We start from the raw sequence: 14487 nt of genomic DNA, 5'->3' as shown, positions 1-14487 counted from the left end.
AGCTGTGAGCACAGGTCCAGCGGGCCCCCGCGGGTGGAGCCCTGGTGGGCGGGCGCTGCTAGAGGCTGCTCGAGGCTGCTCTGGTGGGGGCCAGTGCGTTTGGGACTAGAGCCAGGGGTGGGCAAACTTTTTGACTCGAGGGCCACAATGGGTTCTTAAACTGGACCGGAGGGCCGGAACAAAAGCATGGATGGAGTGTTTGTGTGAACTAATATAAATTCAAAGTAAACATCATTACATAAAAGGGTACGGTCTTTTTTTTTTTTTTTTTTAGTTTTATTCATTTCAAACGGGCCGGATCCAGCCCGCGGGCCGTAGTTTGCCCACGGCTGGCACTAGACCTTTCTGTCTGTCTTCCCCCAGGATCCTCTGAACTGAATTTACCCCTTTTCTTCGCATCAGTCACATTATAATGTGAGCATAGAGGATTGGCTTAGAGACTTGGGGTTTGCATTACCCAGTAGGGGAAATCCGGTGCCTGGGAGGACCTTCAGGTCAGCAGAGAAATGGCTGGAAAAGTGCCCATAATGAGCTTAGTGAAAACAAACAAATTATCTGCCACTTCCTCTCAAGTTCCGATACCATTTTTCCCTCCGGACATCAGATGGCTAAATATTCACAGGCGATTGCTTTCCTGATGCCGGGTTTGACCACAAAGACTCCTTTGGTGACTTGATGATGGTCTGCTATGAGGGAACTGGTCGCTTTGTTTGGAAAAGGGGAAGGTGACAAGCAGCTCCCACCTGCCTGTGGGAGGACGTGGGACAGCTCATTACAGAGGGGCTCTGATGGCCCGAGGGTGAGTGTTTGCCAAGCCAGGCCTCGGAGGGGCAGAGGGCAGGAGGGAACTGCTGCTTGCTCTCTTGCTGGAATCACTTGCCTTTTCCTTCTCTCTCCAAGTGGCAGGCGCAGGACGCTGGGTGGACACATGCCAAGGGAAGGACTTCTTTGTCCACATCTTTGTGACCTGTTTGCAGGCCGATTTAGTGATTTTCCAATAAACAGAGCCGGGTGGTGGGGGAAGGAGCAGAAGACACCCAATCTGAAAGTAGTGTTGAGAGTGAGGAGTCCTGGTTGGCTGGCAGGCCTCCTGGAAACTCCTCCACCCACTCAGCTTTTGCCACCGTGACCCGGGTGAGAAAAGACGAGTGGATGTGGGTGGACAGTGTGAAGTGCCCACGGTCGTGTGGCTGTCCTCACAGCTGCTTCCAGGTGTCTAACCATGTGCCCTGGAGCCTCTGGCCTGTGTGTGTTCGGCAGCATTTATGGCCATGCCTGACTGCATTCCGGGGAAAAAGAGAAATGCAGGCGTGAACCTTCTATTGTAATGCTCCATCATTAATTCAGCAGCCATGTCCTGCGTACCTACCAGGTGCCAAGGTGCTGTTGCCAGACAGGTAGCATACGAGGGAGAGACGGTCCCTGCCCTCCTTCAGCTTGGGCCAGACATCACACCCATCATCACACAAATTGCTGAAAAGAGGAGAACATGGCACCAAACAGGGAAATGTGAGAGTTAGGAGGGTCAGGAAGGCCACGCAGCTGAGACCCGAGAGGTAAGTAGGAGTTAACTGAAGGATGGGGGTGAGGGGTGGAGTGTGTGCCGGAGGCTCCTTGAATGGAAGCTAATTGTTACCACAAAAGCATTTACAGATTTTTTAAAAGCTAGGCAATACAGAATTATCCCAGGATTTACTCTGAATCCACTTAGCACAATAATTATACAATTTTTTTCCAATTAATGTTTACAGGCTGCCTCCCAGCTGTGAACCTTGTGAGGAGCAGGCCTGTGTCTGTCCTATTTGGGGTCCCAGTCCCAGCCCCCAGCCCACTCCATGAGTGTGGGATGGGTGAGTGCACGGGCCAGGGGTTGTGTCTATACCCAGCACCCAGTCCCAGTTCACCTCCGTGACAGCCTCGGCCAGGGGAGGGGCTCTGGGCACCCAGCTTCATAGACGGGGAACAGTCTGCAGAGCTGGGACCCAGCCTGGGTCTGACACCAAGTCGCTCCTGCTCTGAGCTGCCTGCTTCCTTTTTATATCACATTTGACATTGTGGGACCGCCACTCTCACTCCCCAGAGAGCCTTCAGACCTGATGTGAAGCTCCAGTTTCAGGAGCCCTTTCACTTAAATGCAGCTTGAGTGAGGCTGCAGGGGAGGTGGTGGCCATGTCACTGTACTCACCCAGTTGCTGTACTACGCACCCAATGTTATATTTTAGTGTCATTTTAATTGTTTATTTTTGAAAGGGAGAGAGAGAGAGAGAGAGAGAGATATCACTGAAACCCGTATCTATTTGTTGTTCCACTTATTTATGCATTCATTGGTTGTTTCTTGCATGTGCCCTGACCAGGATTTGAACCTGCAACCTTGGTATATAAGGATGATGCTCTAACCAACTGAGCTACTAGCCAGGGCTACACTTTAATTCTGTGTTTGCTTTGTTCCAGGTGAAGGAGGTGCCTCAGGAGCTTGAGATGGTGTTCGCCACGCCTCGCCCAGCAGTGGCCTTTCTGGCGAGCTGGGACTTGTGGTGGGAGCAGAAGAGGGCAGCCCTGATGCTGGGCCCCTCATTGGCATGTTTGTGCTGTGCAGGATCCCTTCTTCCTGAAGGAGCCCAACAGCCCCCACTGTCTGCAGCCTGCCCCCCACCTGGAAGAGCATTCTTGTGGCTTGGCTGCTCCAACTCTTTCTTCAACCCCCTGAATTACATAGCATTTAATAAGAACTACAACAATGCCCTCAAAAGCCTCTTCACCAAGCAGAGATAAACTTAGGGCCAGGGAGAGAAACACCAGTGAGAGAGAAACACTGATGGGTTGTCTCCTATGTGCTCTCTACTGGGGATCAAGCCCGACACCCAGGCGTGTGCCCTGACTGGGAATCGAACCAGTGACTTCTCTGTGCATGGGACAACGCTCAACCACTTTAGCCACACCGGTCAGCCCCATCTCTACCTTTTGAACCCCAAAGCCAGAACTGTGCTATGATCCTCATGAAAGACAACCCCGTAGCAGCCTTAGTCTGTTCCCAGAGCATAGCCACTTCACAATCCATTCCCCCCTTTCCCCCTCCCCGCAACACATTCCCACACAATCAGAGCAGAACCATCCTCACTGCTTCGTCTCCCCAAAGCTGTCCCTCCAGAAGAGGACAGCCCTCTTTTCACGACCCTGTTTCCTCCAAGACTCAAGAAAAGGCAAGCTTAACTACTTTTGGATCAAGGGCTCTCTTAAGAAAAGCAGATTTATTAAATGAGAATCTGTTCTTATTTCTGTTTTTTAAAAAGTAAGCCAAATTTGAAAACTTTATTTTTAAGTAGATAATACATGTACATAGTACAAAATTCGAAAGGTACAAAAGGTCTACAGTGAACAGTAATTCCCGCCTTCTTCCCAGAAGCAGCCCAGGCCACCAGGTTCCTGCGTGTTCCCCAGAGAGCTCTTAGGCATATGCACACAGGTGTGATTGATACACATTTGTGTGTTGTGTGTGGATACTGATGCACACACATACACCCACAGGCATTTGTTTTTCTCCACCCCCTTCCTCTTTTTATAAACCAACACTAGTGAGTGTACTATGAACCTCTTCCCTCCTCTTAACCAGGCATCCTGGGGCTCATTCCATGGCAGTACTTCAGGGTGTCCTGTTCTTTTAATATTCCATTGTGTGGAGTCACCATAATTTAATTAACTGTTGCCTTATGATGGTGGTAGATTCCAACTTTTTGCCATTAGAAACAATGCTGCACACAGGAAAAATTCTTGGAAGTAGCACTGCTGGCTGGAAAGGTTTGTGCACTTGCACTTCAGAGAGATATGGTGATTCGCCCTCCAGAGGTTGTACAACTCCTGCTCCTGCCAACACCGTTTCTGAGTGCTGCTTTCCAAGGCTTGGTTTTTGTGGCTGAGTCAATTCAACCAGACAAGTTACCTTTAGATCCATGACACACTTTGAGCCAGAACACACTCCTGGTCTAATCTCTGACATGAGTGTGCTCCCCTTCCCCCCTCCGCCCCCCTCCCCCACTTGCATGGGGAGAAAAAACATCCGTAACAGGTAAATATGAAACCTCCGACACCTTTTTCTCCCCAACCTTCAGGGTGAGAATAAAACAAATACTCTGAGATTCTCTAAAGCAGCTCAACAAGTTGTCTACCTGTTTTCAAACTAAGCATAAATTAGACGGAAGGTTAAAATCTAAACTTTGCTAATGCAGGGATGCCAAGATGCAATTTGAAGAAGCTATTTTATCCAACCAAAACTTCCCGACTCTCCAGACAAGCCAGATGCTGAAAGACTACTGCAATGAGTGACACAAGCCAGGTCCCTGCTTGTGTGGCTCTTACCCTCCAGAGGGAGGGGAGGCAACAGCTCTTACAAAAAGGACTATGATGCAAATACTGCCAGCAAGTGCCACCTAGACAGACAGCAGGGAAAGGACAGAATGTGATCGGGCCTGAAGCCTGACACTGAATGGATGTGTATGAGCATCAGGTGGCCAGGAAAAGCCGCTGCCCACAGCTTTGGAGGGAGAGCAGTCCAGGTGTGGCAAAAGCAAGGGCAATGCCATGGACAGGCATGCGCTTAGCGTGTTTGAGGCACTGATGTAGGCTGGCATGGAGAACCCACAGTATTCCTCACATCCAACAGGCTGCAGACCAGCTACTAAACCTCTGCCAATGTTTTCACACATTTATTGTTATTCTAAGGACAGACCATGGTAACATACCGTATGTAGCATTTTTAGCTTATCACCATGTGCTGTATGAAGGAACGCTCTGAACGGGGGATCAGAAGGTGCATCACACAAGGCACATGCCTTGTAATTGTTAGAACTCGTTGCCAGTGCAAGGAGGCAGGCGGGGGGCACAGGCTGCTCACCAACAGACCAATGGACCAACAGACCAATGGACCGACAGATGCCCAGGCTGTGAGGCCCGAAAGTGGCGGAGGCTGTGGTGACTCAGGGTGAACAGACTCTTAGAGGACTTTTTAGCAACTTCCACTATGTGATACCCAAGTGGGACCAGAGGCTTCCTTTTTGTCCCTTCGTTTTAGCCTTGGAGCAACCACCACCTAATTTCTGAATATAAAGAAGAAAGGAAGCCTAAAAAGACTTCTGAAAGTAGCAATCTTGTGGACAAGAGTTCGGAAGCAGACGTTTTAAGGAGGCTTCCCAGCATACACCTGGCAATGATGACTCATGGCCCACATCAGACACCAAGAATGTCGTGAAACCACGCTTAGCAAAGCTAACTGCTATTCAGCAATTCAAGAAAAACACAGAAGCCAAATAGGGCATTGTGAGACCAGAGAACAGGACCTTATATGAGGACAATAATTTTCTTTTTTTTCTTTCTTTTTTTTTTAATCTTAGAAGTGACATTCCATCATTTTTTAATTCTTTTTTAAAAAATATTATAATAAGTATTACAAAGGGTATTACATATGTGGAGGACAATAATTTTCATAACGAAAATGAAGATGTGGTTGGAAATGTTCCCAACACATTAAAAAAAGTCCAGGGCTCTTCTCATCCTCCCTTTCCATCACTTGAACCTCTTCTAAAAGCTTCTTTCACATCTTCAGCAGTTGTTGGTCTTACAAAGAAAGAAGTGACTTTTGAGGAGGAACTAAGATGGCCGCGTAGGTGAATGCCGGTACTCACTGCCTCCCACAGCCACAATAAAATTACAGCTAAAATACAGAACAACCATCATTCACAGAACTGCCTGGAAGCTGGCTGAGTGGAAGTCCTACAACTAGAGAAGAAGAAAGCACACTTGGACTGGTAGGAGGGGCGGAGGCACAGGAGGGGCTGGTCCAGCACCCACGTGTGCAGCTTTTTTAATCAGGAGGAACATGGTCTCTGTGGAGGCCGCCCGTGAGGAGCAAGGGGTTCCAACCCCAAACCAGACCCGCAGTCCAGGGTTCCAAAGCTGGAAAGAGAAGTCCCCGAAACTTTGGGCTGTAAAAACCAGCAGGGATTTTGGCTGAGGGACACGAAGGCTGCTGGAGACCCAGGTGTTCCTCTTAAAGGGCTGGCGCACAAACTTTCTTAGACGCCCAGCACTGGGCAGCTTTGAGGGACCCAGACACATACGGGGAGAAGCAGGATTGTCTGGCATTGGGGCAGGAACTCGGGGGAGGCTTTCTCCCAGACTGGGGTGCTCATAAGGGGTCGCTGTTCCTGTGCTGGGACTGCCCCTGTCGCAGAGCTGACTGGCAGCCATGTCTGAGTTTCCAACAGCATGGCCCACACTGTTCCCTCTGCCCTGACGATTCCCTGAGACCCCACCCCATCCAATTTACAGCCCCACCCCAGCTGTTTGCAGCAGCTTTTTCATATGAATGGCCTGTCCTGGCTCAGGCTTCAGACTTTCCTAAAATTTCTCAAACAAGTTGTAGCTAGTGTCAGTGTGCCCCAAACCTATCAATAAAAGGCCCAAGACTGGGCACTAGCACCAGCCTGCCTTGCTTCACAGCTGGGCCCTGTCTGGGTATTTCCAAACCCAATACAAATAGCAGGCATCTGCAGATCTCTGTAGCTCCTGCCAGGTGGCCCCAGGCAGTGGCTGACTTTGCACCTCCCTGGAGGCCCCAGAGCCAGTGCACCTGGTGGACAGCTTCAGACCATACCAGATTACAACTCTACACATCCACAAATGACACACTCAAGGGGAAGACTCAGTGAGAATCAAGGCCCCACTGAAGCAAGCCCTGCTCCACAGGGGTGTCTCCTGCATAGCAGCTCTTCTGCTGTAGTTGCAGCTGCTCCTCACAGCCAATTGGTCTGGAGGTCAATTCCTCCCAGTGACACCAACAGCAATCAAGGCTCAACTACAAAAAGACTGTGCACACAACCCACACAGGGGCGTACCTAGAGTGCCCAGCTCAGGTGACTGGGGAGGCTGAGTCACTGAGCTCTACAGGACACCTACTCCACAAGGGCACTCTACCAATTCCAGGAGACATAGCAGTTCTACCTAATACATAGAAACAAACACAGGGAAGCAGTCAAAATGCAGAGACAAAGAAACATGTCACAAATCAAAGAAATGGAAGCAAGCAAACTATTGGATACAGAATTTAAAACCACAGTTATAATGTTACTCAAGGGACTCAGTGAGACTTTCAAGGAAGGATCTTAGTGAGAATGTCAAAGACATGAAAAAGGGCCAGTCAGAAATTAAGCATACACTAACTGAAATAAAGGATAATTTATAGTTATTCAACAGTACAGTAGAGGATCCCAAGAATCAAATGAATGATTTGGAAGAGGAAGAAAAAAAAACATCCAATCAGAAGAGCAAAAAGAAAAAAGAATCCAAAAATTTGAAGATAGTGTAAGAAGCCGCTGGGACAACTTCAACCGTACCAACATTAGCATAATGGGGGTGCCAGAAGAAGAGAGAAAGCAAGATATTGAAAATCTATTTGAAGACATAATGACAGGAAACTTCCCCTACCTGGTGAAAGAAACAGACTTACAAGCCCAGGAAACACAGAGAGTCCCAAACAAGAGGAGCCTAAAGAGACCCACTCCAAGACTGTGGAGGGCCCCCTGCCAGGGAAGGCGCCATGGGCTTTCTTTTAAGTTCATGTTGACTGAACCCAAGATGTAGGCACAGCCTTGTCTTGGGGGCATATCTAACCAAGAGGTGAGAATGCCTCAGTTCCACTCTTCAAAGTCCAGGTGCCAGGGAATGGGTTTTTATTATGTAAATCCAGTCAAGCACCAGGAATGAATGCGATTTGGGCCCACCCGGAAGTGGCGATTTACGAAGAAGCTACAAGAATGCACACAATCCTTTTATTTACCCTTAGTAAAACTTCCTGATATTTGGCTACAAATAAAAGTTGCTGCCCTGGCTCTGGGCTCTGTTCATCTATCAGAGGGCAGACTCCGCACCCAGGTCCAGCTTTTCCCTCCATTTCTGTCTCAGTCTCGTTTTTCATTCTTCCTTAACCCTCATCGTGTTCTACTCAAGATTCATGAACCCCCGCGTTCTCTCTTTCGGCCCAGGTCCAGCTTTTCCCTCCATTTCTGTCTCAGTCTCGTTTTTTCATTCTTCCTTGGAAAGAAGTCTCTACTCTAAATGTGAGCTTTAAAAGCTACAGCATGTCCTCTTAAGTTCTGTGTCTTGTGTGTATTATCGCTTCATCTGCTTGTTGTTTAGCTTAATCTGGTCTTTAAAAGCATGCTGTTCTCTAAATGTGAGCTTTAAAAGCTACAGCATGTCCTCTTAAGTTCTGTGTCTTGTGTGTATTATCGCTTCATCTGCTTGTTGTCTAGCTTAATCTGGTCTTTAAAAGCATGCTGTTGATTTAATTGGAAACGGGAATTCAGCTAAATTACTGAGGTCTTTCTCTGGGGGAGAGCGGACACACATTGTCCCGCCTTCCCCCAGAGCCTGACTTAGAACTGCGCCTGGAATTTCTCTGCGATTGTCCGGAAGGCAACTAGTCCAAAGAAAGTTATGCCAGGTAGTTTTGACGTGGCTTGGTATCCTCATGGTGCTGCGGACGGATTAAAGATTTAGGAAAAAAAAATACAACTAAAAGACGGAACGGACATCACCCAGAACCACAGGAAGGCTGGCTGAATGGAAGTTCTACAACTAGGAGGAACCGAGAATCAGAGGAGGCGCAGTGCTGAAGTAAAATACTAAGGTGCGGAGTGCGCGCAGCGCGGGCTGGTGGCTGAGGGCGTGGTTGACTGTTTCAATCCGGAGGGTGCCTCAGACTCAGAGCTCCAGATCCGGGCGAGTCTCTAGGGACCCAGACTCAAACGGGAGAAGCAGGACTGTCTGGCTACGGTCCCTCCGAGGTTTGCAGCTGTTGCTGGGACAGAGAGGCAGAGCCCCTGGGGACGGACTGAGAGCAGCCATAACTGCTCCCTCCTCCACCCTGTTGATCCCGTGGGTCCTGCCCCGCCCAAGCCCTGCACAGAGGCATTTGCCAGATAGCCTCAGGCAAAGGCTAGATTAGCACCTCCCTAGAGGACACAAGTTCTTCCACTGAAGACACAGCTGATTATCACAGCCAGTCGGCCTGGAGGTCAAATCCCTCTAGTATTAACTATAACAATCAAGGCTTAACTACAACAAGACTGCGCACAAAGACCACTAGGGGGTGTACCAAGAAAGCGTAAAAAAATGCGGAGACAAAGAAACAGGACAAAACTATCAAGGGAGGATATTGAGTTCAGAACCACACTTTTGAGGTCTTTCAAGAGGCTTCTAGAGTCTGTCGATAAACTTGATGAGATGTACAGGAAATCTAATGAGACCCTCGATGGTGTGATAAAGGACCATCTAGAAAGTAAGCATACACTGACTGAAATAAAGAATATTATACAGATTCCCAACAGCAAACCAGAGGAGCGCAAGAATCAAGTCAAAGATTTGAAATGCGAAGAAGCGAGAAACACCCAACCGGAAAAGCAAAATGAAAAAAGAATCCGAAAGTGTGAAGATAGTGTAAGGAGCCTCTGGGACAGCTTCAAACGTACCAACATCAGAATTATAGGGGTACCAGAAGATGAGAGACAGCAAGATATTGAAAACCTATTTGAAGAAATAATGACAGAAAACTTCCCCCACCTGGTGAAAGAAATAGACTTACAAGTCCAGGAAGCGCAGAGAACCCCAAACAAAAGGAATCCAAAGAGGACCACACCAAGACACATCATAATTAAAATGCCAAGAGCAAAAGACAAAGAGAGAATCTTAAAAGCAGCAAGAGACAGAGACTCAATTACCTACAAGGGAATACCCATACAACTGTCAGCTGATTTCTCAACAGAAACTTTGCAGGCCAGAAGGGAATGGCAAGAAATATTCAAAGTGATGAATAGCAAGAACCTACAACCAAGATTACTTTATCCAGCAAAGCTATCATTCAGAATTGAAGGTCAGATAAAGAGCTTCACAGATAAGGAAAAGCTAAAGGAGTTCATCACCACCAAACCAGTATTATATGAAATGCTGAAAGGTATCCTTTAAGAAGAGGAAGACGAAGAAAAAGGTAAAGATACAAATTATGAACAAATATGCATCTATCAACAAATGAATCTAAGAATCAAGTGAATAAATAACCTGATGTACAGAATGAACTGGTGATTATAATAGAATCAGGGACATAGAAAGGGAATGGACTGACTATTCTTGGGGGGAAAAGGGGTGTGGGAGATGTGGGAAGAGACTGGACAAAAATCGTACACCTATGGATGAACACAGTGGGTGGGGAGTGAGGGTGGAGGGTGAGGTGGGAGCTGGAAGGAGGGGAGTTATGGGGGGAAAAAAGAGGAACAAATGTAATAATCTGAACAATAAAGATTTAATAAAAAAAAAAAAGATTTAGGAAAAATGGCGGAGGGGCTTCTCCGCGATTCCCAGACAAAGAAAGATGTCTTCTGAATCTCCTGCCCAAGCGGCGTGGCACAGCCCAGGCCGCGGCAAGAGACAATGTGGTTAAATTGCATTTGAATTCCCTGCGCCTCCAGCAAACTCGCTGGCTTGCAATCACGCAGTTAAGGCTGCTCTCGAAAGATAGAAGTGTTGATCTAAATTTCCCTTATAAAATATCCTATCTAATAATAGCCAAAATGGTAATTGACCATACCTTTGCTACGCCTCCCATTGGCTAATCAGCTCAATATGCAAATTAACCGACAACAAAGATGGTTAATTTGCATATACCGGCTGGGAGCATAGCAAGCAAAGGAAGCCAATAAGCTGGGCGGCTGAGGGTTGCGGGAACAAACAACCCAGGCTGGGCGGTGGAGGGAGGCGGGAACGAAACAAGCCGGACATCCCCCGAGGGGTCCCAGACTGGGAGAGGGCACAGGCCTGGCTGAGGGATGCCCCCCACCTCGTATGTCTTGAGATTTGTTTTGTATATTGTTTGTCTGAGTTCTGTCTCGCTATCAAAAAAGGATCGAAACTTTTAAGAGTTTAAGATTAAAGTTAAGATTTAAGAAGTCATATAATTTTAGTGAATTTTCAATCTAAATCTAGTTAGAAAGGAGGATTAATTCTGCATTTTTAACCAAGTATAATGATAAGCAAGTTATCTTTTCTATCTGAAAAAAGGGCTTAAGCAGCCACCATCCTGGCCGCATGGCACGTGGCTCCCCTGGGGGCCTCCATCTCGGCTGAGTGGTTTGCGGCTTTCCTGGGGGCAGCCGTCTTGAAACAGCAAAGCCCTGCCCCTCCCTTTGAATTAGCCAATCGCAAAAGGAATGTTTGCTTACTGCCTGCCGCCTGTATGTGCTTACATATGTTAATTGTGGGAATTTCACTCCCTATGCTAGCAGAATTGCTAAATCTTTTTTAGGCAGAATGAAATTTCAGAGGCGGAGTTAAAGGTGGAATTTTGAGCAAAGATTTTAAAAGCCAAGTTTTGGGACAGAAGCCCCGAGAGTGGGACCGCATGCATGCCTCACGAATCAACAGTGTAGATTTACTATGTTTTCTCAATAAAGATGCTTATTTTGATTGCTTAATAAATTAGCTTTTAAAATATAATTAAGGTCTCATATAATTTCAGTTATATGACAGACCAATGTTTTGAGCAGTTAGCTTTAATAAAGGCCAGCAACAGAAGCTCGCATTTCTTAAAAGCTTCCAGATAAAAATATTCTTTAAAGGTATAGGATAAACTGAAGAATGTTATTCAGGCATTGAATCTAATCATTAAAAGCAGTCACCATGAATACTAAAGGAAAGTCATTTAATGTGACTACATAACCTAGTAGTATTAAATGTCTTTTAAATTCTCTGAAGGTGACCACAGCTTTGCAGCTTCTGTGCCCTTGGGGGCAAGGCAGCAAGAAAATGGGCGGGCAGTAGGCGTGTTCTCCCAACAGTTTCTCTGACATTCAAGGTATATCATAAAAATTCAATGGCCAGATTGAAAGTAATTAATTTTGTGTTCAAGACCAAGTCTTTGGTGTTAAAAACCGGTTTAAGTTTTTTAATAATCTTTAAATTGAATATATTTGACAGCTTTTCTGAATGTAATACTTGAAGAATGTAACTGAAGGGCAGATTTTGTAGCACCCCAAAGGGCCCTGGGGTGATGCAAAAAGATTTATTCCTTCTCCCTAAAAAGAAATAACTAAATTAGACCAATGCAATATACTTGAGGTTGCATGAAGAAACTCTGCCAAATAAATTTAAAAAAATTAATTAATAGCAATGTTCTATTTAAATATATATGCCTTGAATGTCATGAAAGTTTTTAGTCTACTTCAGAAAAAATTTATGCAGAACCAAGTTCAAACAGGATATTTTCAGAGGGGTAGCATGTGTCCAGTCAGACACCAGGCAAGCCAAAGTCAGGATCCCCAGGAGGGGCATCTACCAGTGATGCTGGGTATTTGCTTTTCACAGATTGGAAGTTTATGAATTATTTTCAATGCTCAATACAATGTTTGAAATAAGCTATGTGCCTCATTTTAAAATCTTAAATATTATTTATTCTTTATATGCTAAAATTATAATTGAATTCAAGTAAAGTCTAGGAAAGTTACTAGGACTACCCATGATCCCTCTGTATATGCAAATAAGCCAAAGGGGATACTCCGCCAAGTTAGCCTGGTTGAAGAAAGCAAAAACCAGACAAAAGTTTTATCAGATTTAATAATAATATGGGGAAGAGGTGTGTTTTGTATCTTTCCAGAAGGAGCAGCGCAACCAATCTGGATGCCAGAGTGTTACGCGCGTTGCCATGATGGACCCAGAGAAGCTTCTTGCCCCATCGTTCAAGGGACTGAAAGTTGCCCTGATGACAGCAATGCGGAAGAAGAAAACGAAACTACGCAAAAGACTGAGGTGTCAACATAGGGTCAGCTAAAGAAGTTAACAACTAAAGCCAGCAGAAGGCAGAATTTACTGCCTCAACCATGTTTCTGGCTATGCGGACATTGGTTAGCTGCCAGTCTTCTATAAGACCTTGCACAACCAAGTCTAAGGACTCTGAGTAAATATACACCAGCAGCAAAAAAGACTTACATTTAGTAGCTAAAAATGTTAACATATCTGTAGTTTGATTTCTCTATTATTGTTGTGTTTGCATTAATATTGTTTTGTTATTAGTTTTATTTAGTCAAAGCTGTTCTTGATATTAAGTTTTACTTTTTAGTTGCTTAAATATAAAAATAGGGGGAGTTGTGGGGGGCCCCTGGCAAGACACATGGGCATGCTTCTTAAAAATATTGTCAACTGAACCCAGGGCGCAGGCAGAGCCACGCCCTGGAGGCGGTCCTAGCCAAGAGGCAAGGACGCCACTCAGTCTGACTTTTCCAGCCCAGGTGCTAGGGGGGTGGATCTCACTATGTCAGTGGTTCTCAACCTTCCTAATGCCGCGACCCTTTAATACAGTTCCTCATGTTGTGGTGACCCCCAATGTCATTGTAACAAATTGAACATAATTAAAGCATAGTGATTAATCACAAAAACAATATGTAATTATATACGTGTTTTCCGACGGTCTTAGGCGACCCCTGTGAAAGAGTCGTGCGACCCACAGGTTGAGAACCACTGCACTATGTCATCAGAAACCCAAGGCCCACCCAGATGTGATGTCCCACCGGTGTGGGAGGGCGCTCTGTTCATCTATCAGAGGGCAGACGCCACACCCAGGCCCAGCTTTTCCCTCTATTTCTGTCTCAGTTTTGTTTTTCATTCTTCCTTAACCCTCGTCGGATTCTACTCAAGATTCATGAACCCCTGTGTTCTTTCTTTTGGCGCTGGTCGTGGGAAGAGAGAACGTACCCCCATACAAGACACATTATAATTAAACTGCCAAAAGTTAAAGACAAAGAGAGAATCTTAAAAGCAGCAAGAGAAAAGCAGTTAGTTACCTACATGGGAGCACCCATACAACTATCAGCTGATTTCTCAAAAGAAACTTTCCAGGCCAAAGGGAGTGGCAAGAAATATTAAAAGTGAGAATAGCAAGGACCTTTACTCTACCCAGCAAAGCTATCATTTAGAATTGAAGGTCAGATAAAGAGCTTCACAGACAAGAAAAAGCTAAAGGAGTACATCACCACCAAACCAGCATTACATGAAATGTTGAAGAATATTCTTGAAGAAGAAGAAAAAAGGTAAAAATATGAACAATAAAATGGCAATAAATACTTATCTATCAACAACTGAATCTAAAAATCAAAATAAATGAATAAGAAATCTAACGAACAAAATAAACTGATGAATAAAATAGAATCAGAGGCATGGAAACATGGAACAGACTGACGAATCTCAGAGGGAAGGGGAGAGAGGAGGTGGGAAGAGATTAATCGAAGAACTTATATACATACTAGTATATGCATTACCTATGGACACAGACAATAAGGTGGTAAAGGCCTGGGGTGGGGGCAGGAACCAGGTGGAGGGGGGGCAATAGAGGGAAAACAGAGGGACATCTGTAATACTCTCAACATTAAATATTTTTTTAAAAAAGGAAGGAAA

This window comes from Myotis lucifugus, unplaced genomic scaffold (genome assembly GCF_000147115.1).
Source record: "Myotis lucifugus unplaced genomic scaffold, Myoluc2.0 scaffold_224, whole genome shotgun sequence".
Taxonomy (NCBI): domain Eukaryota; kingdom Metazoa; phylum Chordata; class Mammalia; order Chiroptera; family Vespertilionidae; genus Myotis; species Myotis lucifugus.
This window is presented reverse-complemented; position numbering follows the sequence as displayed.